The sequence below is a fragment of the Megalobrama amblycephala genome, linkage group LG6 (genome assembly GCF_018812025.1).
Source record: "Megalobrama amblycephala isolate DHTTF-2021 linkage group LG6, ASM1881202v1, whole genome shotgun sequence".
In the NCBI taxonomy this organism is placed as follows: Eukaryota; Metazoa; Chordata; class Actinopteri; order Cypriniformes; family Xenocyprididae; genus Megalobrama; species Megalobrama amblycephala.
In genome coordinates this window covers 19060207-19083843 of record NC_063049.1, presented here as the reverse complement: position 1 = coordinate 19083843, position 23637 = coordinate 19060207, and the positions used below count along the sequence as shown (strand labels likewise).

Genomic DNA, 23637 nt, shown 5'->3' with positions numbered 1-23637 from the left:
ATGTGAGAAGTATATTATGAATGCACGCTGCCTCTAATTATTACATAAACTTAATATCTGTATGTTTAACGCGTGCAGAGTTTTTACTGCTATCAAAAGCACTGTATGTATTACAAGTTCAGATAGATAGATAGATAGATAGATAGATAGATAGATAGATAGATAGATAGATAGATAGATAGATAATCAAAAGATTAACATTTATTAATAAGCAATTTAATAAATATTTAATTATTATTCATTAAACTTATTAATAAATGTTCATTTATTAAACATATTAATTAATGTTAATTTCCAACATACTTTGGGTTCATTTTATGCAAGCAATACAGTAAATTTTAAACAGTTGCACAAATGAATCAGTGTGTCGAATCATGATTCAGTTCACATCGCGTGTTAAACTGCCAACGGCTGAAATCACGTGACTTTGGCGCTCCGAACAGCAGATTCGACACATTGATTCATCTGTGCTCTGAAGCTTCCTGAAGCATTGTTTTTAAATCGGCCATCACTAAATAAGTCGTTATTTAGTTTTTTTTGGCGCTCCAAAAATATTCTCGTCACTTTATAATATTAATATTGAACCACTGTACTCACATGAACCGATTTAAATATGTTTTTAGTACCTTTATGGATCTTGAGAGAGGAAGTGTCCATTGCTCCCTATGGAGGCCTCACGGAGCCATCGGATTTCAACTAAAATATCTTAATTTGTGTTCTGAAGATTAACGAAGGTCTTACGGGTGTGGAACGGCACGAGGGTAAGTAATAAATGACAGAATTTTCATTTTTGGGTGAACTAACCCTTTAAGACCGTATATTTATTTAAATGCATTAAAGGGATAGTTCACCCAAAAATGTAAATTCTGTCATCATTTACTCACCCTCAAGTTGTTCAGTGGGGTCCATCAACTGTTTGGTTACCCATATTCTTCAAAATATTTTCTTTTGTGTTCAGCAGAAGAAAGAAATTCATACAGGTTTGGAACAACTTGAGGGTGAGTAAATGATGACAAAATTTTCATTTTTGGGTGAACTATCCCTACAAGGAAGTTTATTATTATACTATTTTAATAATTATTTTACATTCAAATTAATATTTGATGTCAGTGCATGTATTTATTTTCTAAATAGCTGTGTAACAAGATGGATAATGAGCAGTCAGCAGGTCGTTATCGCAAAGTAATACCCTTAAGGACAATACAAGCCCCTCTGTTCTGTGTTGGGGGTCCCAAAATCCCTGTCAGGGTTTATTTGCCTTAAAAGACCATCTGACTGTACATTGCCCCCACATATAAATTAAAAAATTTCCCACCACCTAAAATGTCCTCCCAGACATCCCAGCAGTTTTGTTTATGATCACATCGTGTTACTTGGGTGAAGAACAGTGTGAAGGCCGTTACTTGTGTTCGCTTTAGGCTTTGTAGTGTGATTTACTATACGACAGGTCTCCTCTGGTCCTTTTTGCAATTTGTTTCTTGTAGAACTCTGATTGTTGAAGGAACCATGAGTGATGAAAGAAGAAGGTCACACAGCCACCTTCATCATATGCCTAGACTAACATGTAATGACAGATCCAAACTCTCTACTAAATGTGAGCCCTGACAGAATCGTATTTCTTTGAAACATGAGACATTTAAGTGGTTTATTCCTTTCATTTTTGAGTAACATCTTTGCCACGCAGTCAACTTATGTTCCTTCAGTGTTTGTTGTTATGTCTGTCCTCTCATTAGGTTAGAGCCCTGTGGACCGTACAGATGGAATTCCTCCATCCATTGTGTTACTGTGAAACATCAACAGCATGGGCCTCTGGTGAGTAATGGATACGAATGAAGGTGACTCAGGAAAAATACAAGTACATGTAAAAGTGTTCGCTGACAGATGAAGACATGAGAGAATTTTTATGCTCTTTTTTCTTAAGGATCATGTAACTTTGTCCTATAACAATAACACTTGATCCTACATATGTTACAGTTCAGACACTTATAGCTTTCTTTTAGCTGATGATATAAATCACTCAGCAAAGGTATGCCTATTTTTTTTTTCTACTCTTATTTTAATCAAACAGTTGATGGGCCCCATTGGGAAAAAATACTGTGGAAGTCAATGGGGACCATCAACTGTTTGGTTTCCAACATTCATCAAAATATCATCTTTTGTGTTGAAATTCATACAGGTTTGGAACAACTTGAGGGTGAGTAAATGATGATGGAATTTTCATTTTTGGGTGAACTATCCCTTTAATGTGATATAATTTTCATGGGGGGAAAAAAAACAGAAAGCAGATTTTTTTAAGCAGATTCAGACTCAAACTCCACCACTGAATTAAAACAAGTTTTGACAGGTCGTTTCAGTCTGAATTATTAACTTGGCAATGCCTCCTTGTTTTGTTTTCTTTCAATTATATGAGCGAGGGTCAGGTCAGGAGGATGTGTTTCGCTAACCAGAGCTAGAATCCCCCCTGTGAAATATAAGATACCCTGTCCTGAGAGCACTAAACACAATCTGTCTGTATGAGCCATCTGTACCCAGAATACAAAGGATCCGTGTGCTGTTTAGAATTCAAATATAAAGTGTGAAGAGTGGCAAGGGAGCTAAGGAGCAGGGAATGAGCATGGAAATAAGGTAAAAGAATGCAGCAGAGATAAAGAGTGAAATGTGTAAAGCCTCCAGAGAGTAAACAATGCTTGTTTTGCAGCCACAACTCATTCATGGCCATCAGCTAGCTTGCAAAGGATCACATACATAATAATATGAGGGCTGAAGGATCAGCTCTGGTTCATAAGATAGGGCTTTTTGGAAAATACGCAATGATACATAATTAATCATGAAATTCAGAGCTAGGGGGTTTCCAGTAATTACAACCCAGCTGTTTGTGTGGAGACTGTTGATTTTTTTTTGTTGTTGTTGTGATTCTGCTTTGATCTGACATTGAAAACCTTAAGCAGGTAGGTTAATTTGCATTTTGTCAGTTTTGTTTTTTTAACATTTAAAAGTCAAATTTGCAATTAATTTTAAATACAGATTTAACAGCGAAATATCACATGATTATTAAAAAATGATCCACTTTTGGTTATTTCAAGGGAATAAAATACTAGCAACTTTTTAATTAGATACATTTGAATTAAGTAGCTCTATATGCAAAACAGGTCTCTAAAAACTCTGTTTAAGATCAAGAATAGGTTCAAGATTCATGTATTTGTTCTGAGAAGGCACATCATTTATATCAGTAAGAAAATAGCTGAAGGGCTTTTTTGTGAGCTGGAAAACACATCAATACCATGCTTTCTATGGTGCTCATGTTTCTGCTTTGGGATATTTGGTAATGGTACATGCAGATCTGCATGTTGAATGGCTGTTGCCTAATTCATTCCAGCATCTTTATGGTTGTGTTCTGCATATTTTTCACCCACCTCCCCTCAACAAGAGCAAGCGAAACATGACCAGGGGGACGACATGATAAGATTTGCCCGTTCGTGTTCCCGTCTGGAATATTTTTCATCTTTCATTGCTAAATGATAGTGTTACTCATATATCATAAAGTTTCTCAATTTAGGTGTGTGTTGGGAAAAAATCCAAAATCCAGTCCTTTTGCATCCATAACACTGAAACATTCAAGATGCACTTTGACAGCTCTAAGCCTATAGCATATCATAGAAACATTTAGGAAATGTCTTAATTTTAAAGACTGTTGAAGGAAAGTCTTATGATTGAACAATGGACATTTTTAAGGACAAAGGTTTGCCTTATCTAAGAAAGGCACCTTTTTATGCTTCCTACTTGGGTGTGGGTAGACTTATTGACTTTTTGAAAGCTCTTCCTCTAATAGCATTAGGTCATGGCTTTGAGCTTTGAAATTAGAGGAGAGAGAAATTTAAGAGAATTTGTTAGGCAGGCTTGACATAAAGTTTGGAGTCGATTTCGAACACTACTACTATTCTGATAAATTCCGTTTGTAATGAGTAATGTTGACTCTCATTTTGGCGGTTTTGCTACATTTTGTTAACACGTGAGTGAGAGTGAAACCATGTAAAACAGGCAGTCACATGTTGTACCATGAGCTTCGAGTGGGTGATCTGTGGTGTTGACTTACAACAGGAAGCACTACGGCTTGCATAAAAGAAAAAAAAAATTCACTGACACATTTTCTTTGCCCACACGTCCTGACACGACTTTAAAACGAAGGGGTAATGAAAAAGGAAAAAATAGGTTGGGTAAAATGAAATTTCAAATGGTGACACTTCCCTTGGGGTGTTGCTGGAAATTTAGATTCATTATTGGCTCATAGCCCAAAACAAACCACAGCAGTGTCTCACAAGCCTTTCTTGGATGAAATGGAGTCTGAAGGGAAGGGTGTTTGCTGTTTCTCCACGATAAGTTCCTACCTTCCTTCACTAACGACTAAATTGTGGTTTAGCGTGCAATACTAAAGCTGAGCAAAGTGACCACTGGGTTAGTATGCCACATAAGGTTGCAAAACGCTCAAAGTCTTTCGCTTAGGGTAGGCCTGCTAGCTAAATGCAGTGTTATGCTATTTAGATGTTGTGCTGGGTATATCTCCATTAAATGGTTAACTTCCCAGCTAAGAAAATATGTTTTATGAACATTCTGAAACAAGTAGCAAAAGAGTGGTGCACGTATGACGTCAGAACCCAGAAGTCTAATTCGCCACTCCTTCGACATTTTCCAATGGGGGTTTTCAATTTAAAATTAAGCCTGTGGTGAACATAATTTGACTATACTTTGTCACTTTGTTCTACAGTGTAAATTACACACACTCATAGCGAAAACATGAATTTTGAAGAAGTTCATTTTTGGAACAGTTTATTTTTAAAAATGTACATTTTTAATATGTAACTAGATAAGACAGCTTGTGGTGAAAGCGTGTGCAGTCAGTGTATGATGTAGAACAGAACGTCAAAGTATCGTCAAGTTATGTTTACCACAGGCTTTATTTTACTCATAAATTGAAAAATTATGAAATCCCATAGGAAAATCTCAAAGGAAACAGTGCCAAATTAGACTTCTGGGTTCTGAGGTCATACCTGACGTCATACCTAAAAAAAATGTTAGAGGCAGCTCATATTGAACATGTTTTTTCATTCCGCTGTACTACTTTTCCATATTGTTTTACAAACTACTTTAATCACTGTACTCGCGTCTTGCATCTTTTGCAGTGTCTCGCACATGATACGGTATTCTAAAAACACAGCCTTAAGTTAAAATCGTTAAGTTAAATTGCATCTAGTTCAGACTGACGGCAGAAGGTCCTGGACTCTACTGCAGCTTTCATTGGCCAAGGACCGCCCAAGAGGATGTTTGACTGACATGTAATGCAACCAGTCACAGTTCGTTTTGTTCCGCATCATGTTTAGGGGTGTGAAAATGTAAAGCCGATGTCTCAACAATAACAGGCTGACGTGCATCTAATAAATGATTCATTCAAGAACGTTGTGCAAGTTTATAGTTCATATACTTTACATAGTTGATCCTGGTTCTTCCACAATCGTTGTTCTTCCACAAGGGGGTTTTGCGTCACGGCATTTGTTTCCAGGCAGACCATTAAAGAATGCGACACACACGTCTCCCGGACATCCTCTTGAATTCAACCAACCAGATGACGACTTCAAAAATCCTGAAGTGTTTCCAGTTAAAGGGTTAGTTCACCCAAAAATGAAAATTCTGTCATTAATTACTCACCCTCATGCCATTCCACACCCGTAAGACCTTCGTTCATCTTCGGAACACAAATTAAGATATTTTTGTTGAAATCCGATGGCTCAGTGAGGCCTGCATAGACAGCAATGACATTTCCTCTCTCAAGATCCATTAATGTACTAAAAACATATTTAAATCAGTTCATGTGAGTACAGTGGTTCAATATTAATATTATAAAGTGACGAGAATATTTTTGGTGCGCCAAAAAAACAAAATACCGACTTATATAGTGATGGCCGATTTCAAAACACTGCTTCATGAAGCTTCAGAGCATAATGAATCAGCATATTGAATTGCGTGTCAAACTGCCAAATGCTGAAATCACGTGGCTTTGGCGCTCCGAACCACTGATTCATAACGCTGATTCATAATGCTCCAAAGCTTCATAAACTGATTTAAATATGTTTTTAGTACCTTTATGGATCTTGAGAGAGGAAATGTCATTGCTGGCTATGCATGCAGGCCTCACTGAGCCATCGGATTTCAACAAAGATATCTTAATTTGTGTTCTGAAGATGATTGAAGGTCTTATGGGTGTGGAATGCCATGAGGGTGAGTAATAAATGACATTATTTTCATTTTTGGGTGAACTAACCCTTTAAGTGTGCCATAAGCATCAGACCAATGGTCCGTGAGCGTGACGTCTGAGGCTGAGACTAACTTGCATCTCTAGACCATCTCTAGAGTCTAGACGGTTGTGTCTCACATTTTTAACAGCAAAAATGCATTCTGTGTGAACCGGTCCTAATATAAACATCCATTTAATATAAACACCCAAAAAAAAAAAAAAAAAACATTCAATGAACAATGTACAAATAATGTTTTTGTGCTAATGTTGAAGACCAGATAAATTTCAACTTTCTATTAACGTTACTGGAACGTTTGTTCATAGGTTTGAGAAAACTTTAGCCAAAGTTCTGAGAACATTCCCAGTTATCTGAATTGTTTGCTTAAAAGGTCATAGGTGCAGCTTCCCTCTTTCTGTTATTCTATCAGAGGGAAATGGGCTAAAACAAAACAAGAAATCAGTTGTAACCTACATTTTTGACTGACTTACCAGCTGTTTTATTTATAGCTCTACCTGTGTCTGAACTGCTAATACAGCCCATTGTGTGCATTCAGCAGAAAAGGACGATGCCTATCTGTGACAGAAGGGTTGAGGGGCAGCCACTCCTTTTGCCCCCTTTCAAGTGTCCCCTGCTCTAAATCCACCCATATGGCCAGAGAGGCTTAAGTAGAGGAGAAAGAGCACATCAAACACATGGTCTGCTCAATTCTGCTTCACTTGACTCAGATAAGAGGGACGGTGCACCAGATGACAGCTCATAAGACCTCATGAATGGATGAACGGAAGAGACATAGGCACGCTGCTAATGAGCGTTCAGTGCACCCGCAATGCAATTCTGAGTTTTTTATTATTTATTAGGTTACTGATGGGTGATTACTCTCATGTCAAGTCATATTTGAGATAGTCAGTCAAGATAGAGTGAAGTGAAAGCTCAACATCAGTTAAAAAAAAAAAATAAAAAATTGTCCTCTAAATCCTCTTATATTCCAGATTATATACTATATTTCTGTTGGAAGCCAGGAGGAAGTGTATAGAGTCACTTACTAGGATCTAACATTTTTAGAAAATACTAAATATTAAACATACTGAATATTTGAAACTGCATTTTTAATTAAAATTTAATATTTGTTTTCGAGGCAAACAGTCTGCTAAATACTAAATATTAAATATACTAAATATTATAAATATTTTTTATAATTTTATTTAAATCTCAGACAGATAGAGTGGACATTTTTGGGTAAAGAGAGAAGTAATGGATACATAGCATTCCCAACATGAACACCATATAGTTTAACGCATCAAGAACATTCACACGAACTGCTGCAGCATACAGAACCCTGACATGCAGATATTTCTTAAACACTAGACTGAAACAAAGTACCTATAATCAGCACAGTCATCCCGACACTTTCTGTCTTCTCCAAGATCTGGTTTCTTGAAGCCTGAAAGATGAGACAAGAGCAATGGCCTGCAGCAAGCTAAAAACAAATGGTAATTTTTCTGTGCTTCATGTCTGGAGGTGAGAGAAAGAGAGAGAGAGATGAAAAACAAGCACCTGTTAACATGACTTGTTTTTGTTCCTCAATTTCATAGGCTGTAAGCTATAATGATGGGCCACACAGTGAACCTTTTGGCATAATTATAGTCTTCTCAACTGTCTGAACTTCAAATTCTGACGCACGACTGCTGTGCGAGGCCAAGTACTCAGATACATATATTTTTTAGAATATATTTACTGTATATTGCACAGTTTTATGTACTTTTCATTGGGACGCACTTACACACACTTCATTTCCTTATACTGTTGACATTTGTATTCAAAGTACACTATATAAATGACTCATGTCAACAGATAATACTGTCTTGTTATTTGTATGTTTAAAGTATCAAAGTCTGAAACTGAAAGGAGATTCCCATGAGGCTTTGTGTTTTAAGAAAGGTAAACAGAGGACTCCCTTTCCCCCTGGCTAAAGTTTCCGCCTCCTGGCTTTTTCTGTGGACAGACAGGGAATCATATACTCCCAGCATCATGGTCTTCGTAAGTAACTGCTCTTAGTTTATTCTGTATTGTATTTCACGCCACAGTTTCCCTTTTTTCCTGTTATGACTTGTTAATTCTTAGATGTCTTCACCGATAAAACCTGTTGAGGTTAAGGAATCCAGACAGCGAAACAGAGAACATTGCCGTGAAGCCAAAATATAGTCCTGATATAAGCTTTGTTTGTTCACATTTAACACAGTGTCAATTAAGGCCCGAACCCCCTCAAGGCAATCATAACAAATTAAAATGTAATATTAATTTGACATTTTACAGTGTTTTGAGTAATCACAAATGTTAGATTACAAGTTAAGGCCTGTACACACCAAGAACGAACTATAAAGATAACTATAACAATAAATATTTTAGCGTCCACATCACACAATGATGTTCTTATGTTATTATAAGCACACAGTTTTCTGTCATTAAAGGTGCTATATAATGCCACTTTTACAAGATATAAAATAAGTCTCTGATGTCCCCAGAGTGTGTATGTGAAGTTTTAGCTCAAAATACCCCACAGATAATTTTTTATAGCATGTTAAATTTGTCACTTTTTGAGGGTGAGCAAAAACGTGTTTTTGTGTGTGTCCCTTTAAATGTAAATGAGCTACTGCTTCTAAGAAGAGGGCGGAGTTTCAAGACCTCATGTTAGCAGCTCCGATTACCTCAGACTCACTGAAAATGTCAGAAACTGTTCAGCCTTTTATGTTCAAACCGGAGTCGGACAATGATTGAGAGACTCAAGAAGAAGTGACAATGTATAGAATGCAACAGGATGTTTCTGAATGGTTAGTTGATTAATTTATGTAGCTGATGTGGAGTTAACCATCTTAAAGTCATTGGCTGCGTCCAAAAACTGGAAAATGCTGCCTTCTGAGGACACATTTCAAGGTAGTAAGGCATCAAGGCACGTCCGAATCCAATGTTAGCTTCACTTCCTGTCTCATGAGATACCTCCCTCAGATCGATTTTTGAAGGAAGCATGGATGTATCCTTAGCTGCCTTTGATATCCCACAATCCTGTGCTTTCCATTCTGTGACAGTTGAGCTAGAAAAATAAAGAATGCATCCAAAAGTTGCATTTGCTGCTCATTTTGTGTATAAATGTACGATTTTGACCGACATATTTCAATTTTGATATAATTTCTATCGAGAAATTACTACTGCAATAATTAAATATTTGTTTAGTTCTCACCAAAACTTGCGCTATATTGCTGTAGATCATTAAACTCTTACGCTCCCTCAGAAGTCTGTCCGAAATCAGTTTCGTGAGGTGCCTTCATGCACAAACGCTGCCGTACACTGTAAAAAATGACCGTGATTTTAACAGTAAAAGACAGTAAAAATGCTACGGTGAAAAACTGTCAATTTGTTTACAGAAAGTTTCCGTATACTATATACGGTGAATAACTGTAATAGATCTAACGGTACATTTAATGTAATTTTACGGTAAAATACCGTTAAATTCACAGTTTTTGGAAGTGAAAAATAACAATTCATTGTAAAATTTACAGTGAAAAACAGTAAATTGACATTCCCACAATTCCCTGCGTGACACTTCACATTTGATATATTTTCGTTGAAATAACTCTGTTTCTTCTTAGTTTTTCTCATTTTTTTCTAATCAGTTATGTACATTAGGGTTTTATGTTACATCTAATGTTGTTAAATTAATGTTTATTGCATTTTAAAATTTCATGCATGTTACCATGATGGTGTTTAGTGTGTGTGTGAATGACACTGTGTGCACCTTCTATATATTAGTATTGTCCTCCTCAGCTTGTGGAAAAGCTGCTTGTGATGAGCTTTGATTCATCATGTGACTCTCATCACCACTGTGTTTGGTGACTGTCAGTGTATTATAAAGGTACAAAACAGATATTAGTACTTCATTAGGTTGGTAAATTAACATTATATCAGTTAATGAAATACGTTATTTTACCGTAAATTTAACAGATTTTTTTTACGTTGCTACTGTATTTTTTACAGTAAAGTTCTGGCAACCACAGCTGCCGGTTTTTTACCGTAAATTTTACTGGGATTTTTTTTACAGTGTACAAGTCATTCTCTTATAAGACAGCGAGGCAGCAAGACAGCTACCTATGTTTTCGGACGCAGCCATTGATTAGCATATTCTGTCATGATAATCTATAAATTGCTCCTGTGGGAACTGTTGTAAGATCCTACAGAGCCAGAGAATATATGCTGCATGAAGATAGAACAGGTATAGTTTAGTTTAATTACAGTTATAACTTGTCATGTTGTCATCTTGCTTTTATGACATGCTATTGCATTTGTGTTACGTACTGTATTGCAATAACATGGCATCACCCCTTTGTTGCATGTTCTCGGGGGTGGGGTTTATGTAAATTTTAGGGTTGGTGATGTCACTAACCTGGGAAAAAGGTAGTTGTAGTCCCTACCAGCCGTTTGTTGTAGTCCTTAAAAAGCGATTTCCTTAAAACAAAATATCTCCCTTTGCTTTGAACTTTGAGTGTAGTAATTTTGCAGATGTTGTTTATGCTCTAACAGCAACATTACACACTAACTAAAGATAAAAAAGTGAAATCATAATCAACCACCCCTTTAAATGCTTCTTTAAAGCATTTATCGTTCTTTTATCGTTCATCAGCCAATTTTTTTTTTTCCAATGCTGTCTTCCTCATTATTGTTTTAGTTGTGGTGAAATTTAGAATGATTTTTTTATAACAACATCTTTATCATTATCCTTATAGTTATCGTCCTTGGTGTGAACAGGCCTTTAGTCAGAATGTGTATTGTGTTTGCCAGATATCTCAAATCTAATTTGAAAACCATGTCAGTATTTTGTTTAAAAGGCAGTTTGGGTTGCATGACACCTCACATTGTGGCCTGAAAATGAACAGAAATCTTGATTTAAGTGTACTATTTCAAACTACACAGATATTGGATGCTGTACAATTCTCAAAACGTCACATTCTTCTGTTCTGACTCACTCACAGCAATGTGTTTTGAATCGTGCTTGAATTGCATTCAACTGTAAGCCCCTATTGTTCACAGCCAAAGTCACTTCACAAGACGCAGGCGATTTGACAAGGGAAATCTTGTTCAGACCTCTTACTTAGAGCCCAAGAAAGTGCTCTTCACTCTCACTTCAAATCAAATCAATGTCTGATCAATCATGGGCTCTGAGCCTTCAGGGTGGCAGTGGGGATCAATCTGCCATTTTTCAGGGTGTCCACTGACTGCTTATATCTGGGGCTATGGCCGAGGCCTGTCTAATTGAATTAGCAGGGCCACGTCCCCGGGGTGGTTTCCATCTGGTTTTATATGTAACTGACAAGATGAAGTGACCTGAAGATACATCAACAGATGCAGCTGGTCTAGAGGAACTAAATTCTATAGAGGATGCAAAATGAGACACTATTTTGCTTCATTTCCTTGACGGTTTCATCACGTCTTTTGAAGAAGTCATGGTAAAATACTCAAGCCTTATAAAAATGTTTTAACTCCTGCAGAAATTGTACATTTTGACTGTTGTTTCCTAACAGATGTGCTGTAATTTGAGAACTTAAAGCATTTCTTGTGCAAACATACTTTTGGCATCCAAGGCTCATGTTAATTAAAGCAATGTTATCATTCCAGGTGATGGCAACACCTGTGCTTTCAGTTCATTACTCAGACTGAATCACCTATTATTGTCCTCAATGTCTGACACCAGAAATTATTGCTCAACCAACTTCTGAGCGCTTTGTCTTTGCCCTCAGACACCCATATCCTATTTCTTCTGGCAGAAGATGGATTTGTCTGATTTGTCTCAGGTGTTCCTAAGGCCAAATCACTTTTTCATATTTATGAGGGAAGCCTTAGCTGTCTTAAAACACTGAACCATAAAACCATTCAATATAGGTCTGTTTTAAATCATACTTTTAATATGCATGTGCCCTTTGTTAGAGCAAACTATTATGAACAACTTTTTGCTTTAACTTTGCCTAAGGTTTGTAGGCCTACTCAATGCTGCAATATTTTTTTTGCAAAATGTGTTTACATAAAGTGTAAATGTTATATAAACAATAGAATTCATATTATATGTACAGTCAAACCAAAATTTATTCAGACACATTCACTATAGTTTAAAAAAAGGTAATAAAATATGACAAGATGTCAGAGTTAAACTGTGTCAGAAAAATTGATCTTAATTATGTCAGATAACACTTAAGCAAAACATGGTCAGGTCAAAGTGTCTGAATAATTTTTGTTTCCAAATTTATATAAATTTTACTGGTAGTCCACTGTATGAAGAATTTTTGGGTATAATATGTCACAGTTTACTTTATTTTGCTATCCTCACTTACATAAATGAACTATAGTGTCCTGCACCCACTAGTAAAAATATATCCAAAATATAAAAAATGTCTGAATAATCTTTGGTTTGACTGTATTATAGAAATATAGTGTCATCATACCTCATTGATGTATTTGATGACGCCTGTTCAGTGAGTAGGCAGCAATGAATTGCGTAAGGACAAAAAAAGTTCAAAGTGGAGCGGCACAGCTGACGTAGGCCTACACCTCGAATAAAATTAATATAACACACACACAGACAAACACTGCGTAGGGATAGTTACTTAAAAAAAACAGGACGCAGCTTATCTGATGCTTCACAAAGGCTTTTTGCTCCAGATTTACACATGCTGCAAAATGAGTGAGCCGGAGGCGTTCACATGACACCATTTCCAACTAAAAACAAGACACTTTTTATGCATTTTGGCTGTTCATTTACACAGCAATGGCATTTTGTTGGCCTGAAAATGCAAACTTTTGAAAATGGGTGAAAGTGCAAGTGCAAGTTTTTGAAAATGATAGCTATAGTTATATCGTATCTGTGTAAAAAACAAAAACGCGAATTTGTGAAAGCAGTTTGACCAATACTGTGCAGTGACCAATTATGACGTGCGAGAAGATGGGATCAACGGTCAAAGTAACGCAAATACACGCACATAGAATGTATAATCATTTAATTATATAATGATAATAATAAACTAGATGAAAAAAAGTTTGTCAAGACAAACTTTAAGTTGGTTTGAAAAAGCCGTTCCAGAAAGTTTGAAGCAATTTTAAAAGTTTTCAGTTTGAAAGTTTTCAGTTTTAGATTAGTAGTTTAGATAGATAGATAGATAGATAGATAGAGAGAGGTCAGGGTAATCAAGGTGGTTGCTAGGGTTTTGCTATGTGGTTGCTAAGGTACTTGGGGTGGTTACTAAGGTGTTGCTATGTGGTTGCTAAGGTATTCAGGGTGGTTGCTAAGGTGTTGCTATGTGGTTGCTAAGGTATTCTGGGTGGTTGCTAGGGTGTTGCTATGCAGTTGCTAGGGTACTGGTTTCTACGATGTTGCCAGATAGATAGATAGATAGAAAGATAGAGTCTTGGCTCATTTGAACATTCCATCAATGAAAGTCAATGGGATTTTCCCGAGCTTTAATAGTCATTTTTAGGAAAACCGTAAGTTGGATCAGTTAGAAAAGATATAGCACACTAAGTCAGAACACTCTGAAGGTCTGAGACAAGTTTGGAGTTTGTAGAGTTAATCTAGGAGGAGTTAGAGTCAGATATTTTAGTCTCAGAAGAAAATAGCATTACAGTACGTTGGCTTTTTCAAGCCAACTTAATTATGACCAGAGAGCACATCAATATGAAAATTCCTGCAAAATCGTGGACATAATTAATTTAGAAATCCCAGATGGATGTTTTTTTTTTTTTACTAAGGTTAAAAAAAGGATATGTCCGGGAAAAAGAGGATTACGTAGCAGCGCCTCTGGGCCCAAATGCTCTATCTCATACCACAAGAAAACAACAAACGATGCTATTATACATACATGATGTGGTGTACTACTACCAAAAAATTATAATCATAACCTTTATCTCCATACCAAAATCCCAGATGGCCAGACAGTGATTTATCTTCTAAATCGTTAAAATATTAATGTCTGTGACGCTGTGAGCACATAGGCTGTAAGTATTTTTAATGTTTAACTTTTTAAAATGTTAAATGTTTGATATGAATAAATAGTGCTCATAAACGGCCGTCGAGATGACATTCTCAAGTGAAACAAGTCGAGACAAATTATAAACAAATTTTATTACAAATTTTAAATTTTATAAACAAATTTATAAAGAATGAAGTTGTGTTTATGCATTATACAGACTGCAAGTGTTTAAAAATGAAAATAACGACATGGCTCTTGTCTCCGTGAATACAGTAAGAAACGATGGTAACTTTAACCACATTTAACAGTAAATTAGCAACATGCTAACGAAACTTTTAGAAAGACAATTTACAAATATCACTAAAAATATCATGATATCATGGATCATGTCAGTTATTATTGCTCCATCTGTCATTTTCGCTATTGTTCTTGCTTGCTTACCTGCATAAAGTCTGTTGATTCGGCTGTGCACAGATCCAGACATTAATGCTGGCTTGTCTAATGCCTTGAACATGAGCTGGCATATGCAAAATTTGGGGGCGTACATATTAATGATCCCGACTGTTACATCACAGTCGGTGTTATGTTGAGATTTGCCTGTTCTTCAGAGGTCTTTTGCAAAAATCAAATTTACATATGAAGGAGGAAACAATGGTGTTTGAGACTCACTGTTTGTCATTTCCACGTACAGAACTCTTTTTATTTAACTATGCCGAGGTAAATTAAATGTTCAATTCTGGGGCACCTTTAAAACTGAAAAAGTATAAGTCCTTGTTTTCTAACTTCTGTATTCAATGATATAAGCCAATAATACATGACCACTCTAGAAAGCAGGTGTTCTAAAAACACTTACTGTACATTAAGAAGTATTTGAGTATAAATGCCTGAGCACCTTCCCGCAGGGCTGTTTTTACCAGTGCCATTTAGTTTGAAAAAACATGCAATAAAAAATGAAGCCGTCTGCTGATGTCTGCAGGGTAATTAGCTCTCCCTTTCACTGCCTACCAAACCTCTGCCATTCAGCATGTTACTTCAAACACAGTGGCTGAACTCTCTGTGAACCTGGCCTGTGTTCTGCTGATGGCTGCTGCTTCTCATGTTGTTTAAACCTCAGAGCAACTTCCCCTGTCTAGTTTACTCCCTCCAAACCTAAGCCTACAGCCTGTTTATGCATGATAAAACCGCTTGTCTGAACTTAAATCAATAGTTGAGAACATTGATGAGTCACTGTCACATCTGCGCATTTCCCTGTTTTGTGCACTGATTGCGTGAGAGCGACGGTTAAAAACAAGAAGTTGTGACTTGTTTGTTTCCCTCTGAACATGCAGTGAGGTCACTGTCAACTTTCCGTTGTCAGAAAAAGATCTTGCTTTGCTGCGTTCTTGTTCTGTGGTCTTTCATGCAGACAAGTTCACCTCTGTGTCACCTGTAATGAGAGAGGGGCTTATTCATGATCAAGAGAGCCACTTTAAAGCATGACCTCATGCTCTATGACATTTCAAAACCAACCGATGGAAAACTAAAGTGGCCGCAGAGCCATAGTCTCTATATTGATCGTGTTAACCTCCTGTTCATTTAGAAAGAGACGTGTATAAATATTTAACACCCCTACATTCGGGGGTTGCAGCCTTTTTTTTTTTTTTAGGTGGCACAATTGGATGTCCATGGCTCACTTAAAGCCCCAAGTGACATAAAACATGACAGAAGACTAACAGCACTTTTTTTAGACTATAGTCTGTGAAAAGGGTCCATGTACAAATATTTTTTGGAAGCATGGTCTCAAAAATCAGAGGGGTCACACTTGTACCTCACTCTTTAGAAGGAGTCTTCTTGACATCTATTATAGGGGCAGATGGCCTCTTGTTTTGTAGTGGTGGGGGGGTAGGAGGACAGGAGGTGTGAAGTGTGGCCTGCTCAAAGTGAATAGCTATAGCTCAGGCTTGAAGGAGCCACACACAAAGGCAAGCACCCAGAGATTAGTGACATGACACAGACATTCTGAAAGCACACAAGCGGAGCATGGCGATTGTGCTTTGTTGCTGAGGAAAATGGCAGGGTGACACATCTGGAGCAGAACTGCATTCAGCTCAGGGTTTCAAGGCCTCCCACAGGGCTGCTTTCCTCCATTATCTGCTCAATGGGTGGAAAGTCAGTGAGCTCTTTCCAAAAATAGAGTACAAAGTAAGGTTTGAATTTTTTTAAGTCCTCGCACCCCAAACAAAATGGTCAGTGAATGAAGGTGTTTAACCTTCACAAAATGTTGATACAGGTAAATATTATATGAGCTGTTTTATTTTTTATGGGTTTTGACATTTGCAATCCCAAGTTGGGACATGACTGATTTGTGCATTTATAGCAATAAATATTACATAAATATATTAGGAAAAATTTCCATTCATTCATTCGTGTAGGGGTGAATTCAGGTCGATTGGGACATGTTTTCTCAGTCATCTCAATGGCATAATGTGTCCCAATCAACCTAAATTCATCCCTATATGTAAAAAATATACCAGAATGAGTAACAGGGTTGAAAGTTTAACCTAAATTAAGCTATTACTCTAGCACTGGGTATACTTTACACTTTCGCGCCTTGCAAAGTATACTTCACTTGACTTGCATGTGTACACAGGCGTTCGACGCATGCGCAGTTTTGAGCGATCGCTCGCCAAGAGTTACAACCTCTATGGTTACAACCTATGCAAATATGTGTGTTTTGTCTCAAGCTAGAGTGGTACAAATGAGGGTGCTTTCTAACCTCTTCGCACAAGCTTTCGTCTATGTAGGCCTCAACTGTCGGTGTAGCTTGCATGTGCTCCAATCTGTTCTGTTTATGCAGTTTTTCTTGTGAATCGACACCCATTGGGCACAGTTTCCACCTTGTGGATAAACTAATTATTGCAACAACAACAACAACAACAAAATTTAAATGCGCATGTGCGACCTGTGCGACAAAGTTACAAAAATCCGGCAGTGTGTGTTCAGTGCACACGTAACGTTACTCCTCTAATGATGAAATTCACGTCACATTTGCTGATCCTCACATACGCGTAAAAAGTGAGATATAGCCTACTTTGGGCTTCTTTGGGAGCTAACTAATTAGCTAGGGTGAATTGTTGATTTGTAGCCTATTGATAAATGTGTATATACATATATATATATATATATATATATATATATATATATATATATATATATATAGTTTTTTCCTCACAATAATTTGGGTAGCCTTAAATTGTTGAGCTTGGGAGATGCAGTCAAGGCTGGTTGTCAAAATTATTGCACTGTTGTATGATTTTAAAGGGATAGTTCACCCAAAAATGAAAATTTGATGTTTATCTGCTTACCCCCAGCGCATCCAAGATGTAGGTGACTTTGTTTCTTCAGTAGAACACAAATGATGATTTTTAACTCCAACCGCTGCCGTCTGTCAGTCGTATAATGGCAGTAGATGGGAACTTCATCTATAAGAGTAAATAAAGCTTGCTTAGACAAATCCAAATTAAACCCTGCGGCTCGTGACGACACATTGATGTCCTAAGACACGAAACGATCGGTTTTTGTGAGAAACTGAACAGTATTTATATAATTTTTTACCTCTAATACACCACTATGTCCAACTCCGTTCATGACTCCTTTAGTGATGTCTGATCGCGCTCTGACAGCGGCAGTGATGTCTGACACTCATCGAAGTATATGCGCGAGACATCACTTCCGTTGTCAGAGCGCGATCAGACATCACTAAAGGAGTCATGAACGGAGTTGGACATAGTGGTGTTTTAGAGGTAAAAAATGATATAAATACTGTTCGGTTTCTCACACAAACCGATCGTTTCATGTCTTAGGACATCAATGTGTCGTCACGAGCCGCAGGGTTTAATTTGGATTTGTCTAAGCAAGCTTTATTTACTCTTATAGATGAAGTTCCCATCTACTGCAATTATTTGACTGACAGACGGCAGCGGTTGGAGTTAAAAATCATCATTTGTGTTCTACTGAAGAAAAAATGTCACCTACATCTTGGATGCGCTGGGGGTAAGCAGATAAACATCAAATTTTCATTTTTGGGTGAACTATCCCTTTAACTGGTGAATATGATTGAGAATTTCTATAGCCTACTGCAGTGGTTTACAACCACATTCCTCAAGGCCCACCAACACTGCACATTTTGCACTCCTTTGTCTCCTTGGTCTGACACACCAATTTTAGATCTTTGAGTCACTTCTAATGAGCTTGTCTATTTGAGGAGACATGCAAAATGTGCAGTGTTGGTGGGCCTCAAGGAATGTGGTTGTGAACCACTGGCCTACTGTATCCAATGCAACAATTAAAATCTATCAGAATGTACCGTATTAACGGAAAATGCCTGTGAAAACGTTTGAGTTAGAGTCCGGTGGCCTGTTGCACAAAGCCGGTTTCAGTTGCTACCCAGGTAAGTTCAAGATTAGTTTGAGCAAACTCTGGTTTTTCGGGCTTATGAAGGTATCTCTCGCTCCAAATTAAATCAGTTTATAGTGAAAACATTTTAGAGACAAAATTGCTCAACATTTGCTGTTAATTATTCATTATATTTATATTAAATAAATTTAAATCATGAATAATTCATGACATATTCATATAATTAGGCCTATTATATTAATTGACAATATTAAACTTTGCTTTTAAATTAAAATAAATATAATACATGCATAATATTTAAAGCTTTTAAACAGATTAATCTTACATGTATTCTTTTGAGCTCTTTGTGAAACTATATTCATTATTTGGTCTATTTGTTTGATTCACATGCATTGATATAGTCAATATAGTAATATGATAGAATTTTCTTTCAGCTGCCTTCTCAAACTTTCACTGCATCAGTGTTTATTCCTGCTTTGTAAATGTGTTTAATTTAATATTTTTCATAGCGATCTCTTAATCTTCCGAAGAGACATGAATTGCGCGGCTCTCTCGCGAGAAGTGAATCAAAATAAACTGACGTTCTCCTTGTTCCGTGTGATTGGCTGTTTGCCGCACGTCACACTTTCAGGTGCACGCGCTTTGCAAACTCTAGATTAAACCTGAGTTGACAGAGAAAATTTATACCGAGCGTTGTGCAACAGTTGATCCTGATCTAAACCATGTTGAATTTTTCTGGATTTGTCAACTTCAAACCTACTCTGAAACTTAGTTAGTTAGTTCAACTAGCTTCATGCAACAGACCACAAGACTTCTTCAGATAGGTTCAGATTTTGCAATCACAGAGCATATCTCTGGTATTTAGCGTACTGGAACTGGTATCTGATCTACGTATCTTATGTTTGTGGCAGACAGATTTTCCTGTTTATAATGACGTTATGCCATTTAAGTTCTTTGATCAATGTTAGTCATCTCTTCACCAAAGCACAGCAAATCATAGAAGAACAAAGATTATATCACATATGCTGTTCCTACAAACTCATTATCACGGAGAATGATAATGCAACATAGTTTTACACATCTATGTTCTCATTATGTCAATGTTTTTGAGCATTACGTGGTGACGAAGTTAATTATGTAACATCTTGCTCCTGTTTCTATGCTAATTGTTAGCTGTGCTTCGAGGGCAGGGTCGTATGTTCATGACAGCACTCCAGGGCAACACAGGGTTCAGAAGTCATGGCACTTTAGTCATAAATCTCCCAATCTGCCTAGTCCTGTCAGTATTAATGCATCTCATTGGCTAACAAAGACAGAGTAGGCTTTGCCTCATTTTTTTGTGATTCACTTCATAAAATTAGTTTGTTTCTTGAAGGGTCACTGATTTCTCCCAAAATAAACACATCACACAAATGCAGACGCACAGACGGAAAACAACATGTGCACTGCCATCTGTGAAAGAAAGCTGATTATGATGTTCATTTGCATCCTTATTAAGATGGTTAAATTCATATCGTTGTTGGATGAACCGTTATGTTTTGCTTTGTTTGGTTCGAAACTTATTCCAGATATGAAAATCTTTGAGTCATATGTAATTAACTCTCATGTTCTGTTGCTGACTTTATGATAATCATATTTAGTGTCTTAGAAACCTCAATACTGTATATGTAAAAATAATAGTAGTTATTTTAAGTCATTTAAATTAAACATTTTCTTAAAATGAACCCAACAGAGAAAAGCAGCATGTGAAAATGCATTGCATTCATTCTTATATAATGAAAAGTTGTAAATGTATATTAAAATATTAAGTATGCTTTTTGAGTTATTAAAATGACCTTGGGGTCTCACAGACAGAGGTCCCGAACAGATAACAAGGGTTAAGTAGTAACCAACCTCTTCTGACAGTGACCCTGTCAAGATTTTCATTCAGTATAAACCAATATAGTAAATAGTCACCAGGTGGCACTCCAAACAGCTTTATAAAGGATCCTCAATCTTTCCCTTATTCTTTTGAACGTAAATCAAAGCATATGTCAAGCGACTTTCAGATTTCAGGTTTAATCTGTGATCACTCTGTTGAGTGCCATTAGAGATGGCATATATCAGTGCTTTAATCAAAGTTTGATGAATCACAGTGTTTCATGTGAAGACTGCTCTCTTTTTCCTTCTTTTAAGGGCCAGTGTTCTCTCTCCTCTGGGAGTTCAGATGTTCTCGGGATGTAAAATTTCATATCCTGCTTTCTTATATTGCATGCACTGTAAGATTGTACCACTGTAAAGCTTTACCATGAGACCTACTGATAATATGCAGAGGATCTCTGTAGGGAGACCAGTATTTGCTATTGACTTACAGTGGATATAAAAAGACTACACATGAAAGCTGGTTTTTGTGATGTAAAAATTAAACAAAGATAAATCATATAAGAACCAACTGCATAAGTGTGCACACCCCTTTATTACAGCATACAGTCTGTTTGGGTAGGAGTCTATCAGTCTGGCACATCTTGACTGTTCTTTTTCATTTTCTTATTCTTTTTTGTTTTACATCACAAAAAGATGTTTTAAACAGGGGTGTGTAGACTTTTTATATTCACTTTTCATGTTTTAAAGGGTTAGTTCACCCAAAAATTAAAATTCTGTCATTAATTACTCATCCTCATGTTGTTCCACACCCGTAAGACCTTCGTTCATCTTCGGAACACAAATTAAGATATTTTTGATAAAATCTGATGGCTCAGTGAGGCCTGCATTGACAGCAAGTTAATTAACACTTTCAAATGACCAGAAAACTACTAAATACATATTTATAGTTCATGTGACTACAGTGGTTCACCCTTAATGTTATGAAGCAACTAGAATACTTTTTGTGTGCCAGAAAAACAAAATAACTTTATTCAACAAAACACTGCTTCATGAAGCTTTGAAGCTTTACGAATCTTTTGTTTTGAATCGGTGGTTCGGAGCGTGCCAAAGAAACGTTTCGAAAACACTTATGAGGTAATGAAGCCTCGCTTACTGAAATCATGTGACTTTTTTGCAGTTTGATACACACACTGAACCACTGATTCGAAACAAAAAAGATTCGTAAACCTGACATTGATTGGTCTAAATCTGTTTCTCCATGACTTTAGTTAGAGATGGCTGGGTTTTGGGTGAGAAGCAACCTGCTGCTGAGGGCCAGACTCATTTCCCTCTCTCCCACGCCCACTTCTCCTGCAGTCAAGGCTAACGCACTTTCTCCAGTTTCCCTCAGAAGAATAATTGGGCCTCCTCCTTTTTTTATTGTTGCTCTCCAGATCATAAATCAGTAAGAGGGATGGTGGCAGTTCCATCGTGTGGCTCCACTCCTGCCCTGCAGCCATGATGGGGAGCTGCTCTCTAGTGACATGGAGTATTCCCATGTGTGTGTGGATATGGATCCCAGAGTAAAGGCTGCCACAGGAAACAAAAGATGGCTTGTATTATTGTGACCGAGTGCCCAAAGGCTAATTAGGCAGAAAAAAGGGAGAGAAAGCCTGCAAATCAATCATGCTGATGCTGCCTCTAAATAATGAATGACAAAATAATGAATTTTTAAAAACATTTTTGTTTTCTGTTTTTCTTGATGTGGTGGAACAACATGCCTTTGTTAGTGGGCATGTCAAAAGTAAAACTGAACTTTTGATATGGTGATCTTTTAGGGGGTTTTGAGTTTCTCCAGCTACTTTCACATATAGACAGAGGGGTAGATAAGTGTGATTTGGTCTGCTGATCAAAACCACTTCCTGCCTCAGAACAAATTGTTCTTGGCACTGTTTTTTTTTTTTGTTTCTTTTCTGTTTCCCTTTTTTTTATATTAACACATTTATCATGCCATAACATGTGTGTGCAAATGATATTTAATCAGAATTTAATTCATCCAGGGCACTACAAGCCATTTTCAGAACTGCTATTCATGTATTTATTTATTCATTTCAGGCACACAGTTGTTGTGCATTATGTAATCAGCAGACATGCACCATGTAATAAAAACAGTATAGCTAATAAAATTTTAACTTCATTAAAGCAATATCAGCATACTATACCCAGCTATGGAAAAAGGACAATTATTGTTATCATTTGATGTAGGTGCCATCTAGTGGAGAGGCCGATATTTTGTGACTAAATGGAGACATGGTGAATCAGTTTTTGAACCGTCTAAATGAATCGGTTCGCAAAAATGATTCAAACTTCAGTGCGCTATATGAATCATTTCGTCACGCTACCAGGGGTTAAGGGATTAGTTCACTTTCAAATTAAAATTTCCTGATAATTGACTCACTCCCATGTCATCCAAGATGTTCATGTCTTTCTTTCTTCAGTCGAAAAGAAATTAAGGTTTTTGATTAAAACATTCCAGGATTTTTCTCCATATAGTGGACTTCAATGGAGCCCAAATGGTTGAAGGTCAAAATTACAGTTTACAGCGATCCCAGACGAGAAATAAGGGTCTTATCTAGAGAAACCATCACTCATTTTCTAAAAAAAAAATTAAAAATGTTATATGTTTTAACCATAAATGCTCATCTTGAACTAGCTCTCTTCTTCTTCTCTATTTGAATTCCAGCAGTGCAGACACTGCTAAGCGTATTACTGCCCTCCACAGGTCAAAGTTTGAACTAAATTGTCTAAATTGTAATTGTCTAAATTGTATAAATATATACAATATGCTAGTGCAAGTACATAACAATTAGTTCAAACTTTAACCTGTGGAGGGCAGTAATACACTTAGCACTGTCTACACTGCCGCAATTCTAATAGAGAAGAAGAAGAGAGCTAGTTCAAGATGAGCATTTATTGTTAAAACGTATATAATTTAAAAAATTTTTTTTTAGAAAATGAGCGATGGTTTCTCTAGATAAGACCCTTATTCCTCATCTGGGGTCGTGTAGAACGTTTTGAAGCTACCATAAGAGTGATGCTACCATTAA

General features: G+C 36.8%; 1 long non-coding RNA gene across 1 annotated transcript; it reads left to right on the top strand.

Moving 5' to 3' along the window:
* Positions 1 to 708: 708 nt before the first annotated feature.
* On the top strand, positions 709 to 22268 carry LOC125270038. Its single transcript, XR_007185238.1, has 3 exons — positions 709 to 761; positions 1734 to 1812; positions 21985 to 22268. It is a non-coding gene; the product is annotated as an uncharacterized LOC125270038 (long non-coding RNA).
* Positions 22269 to 23637: the final 1369 nt, after the last annotated feature.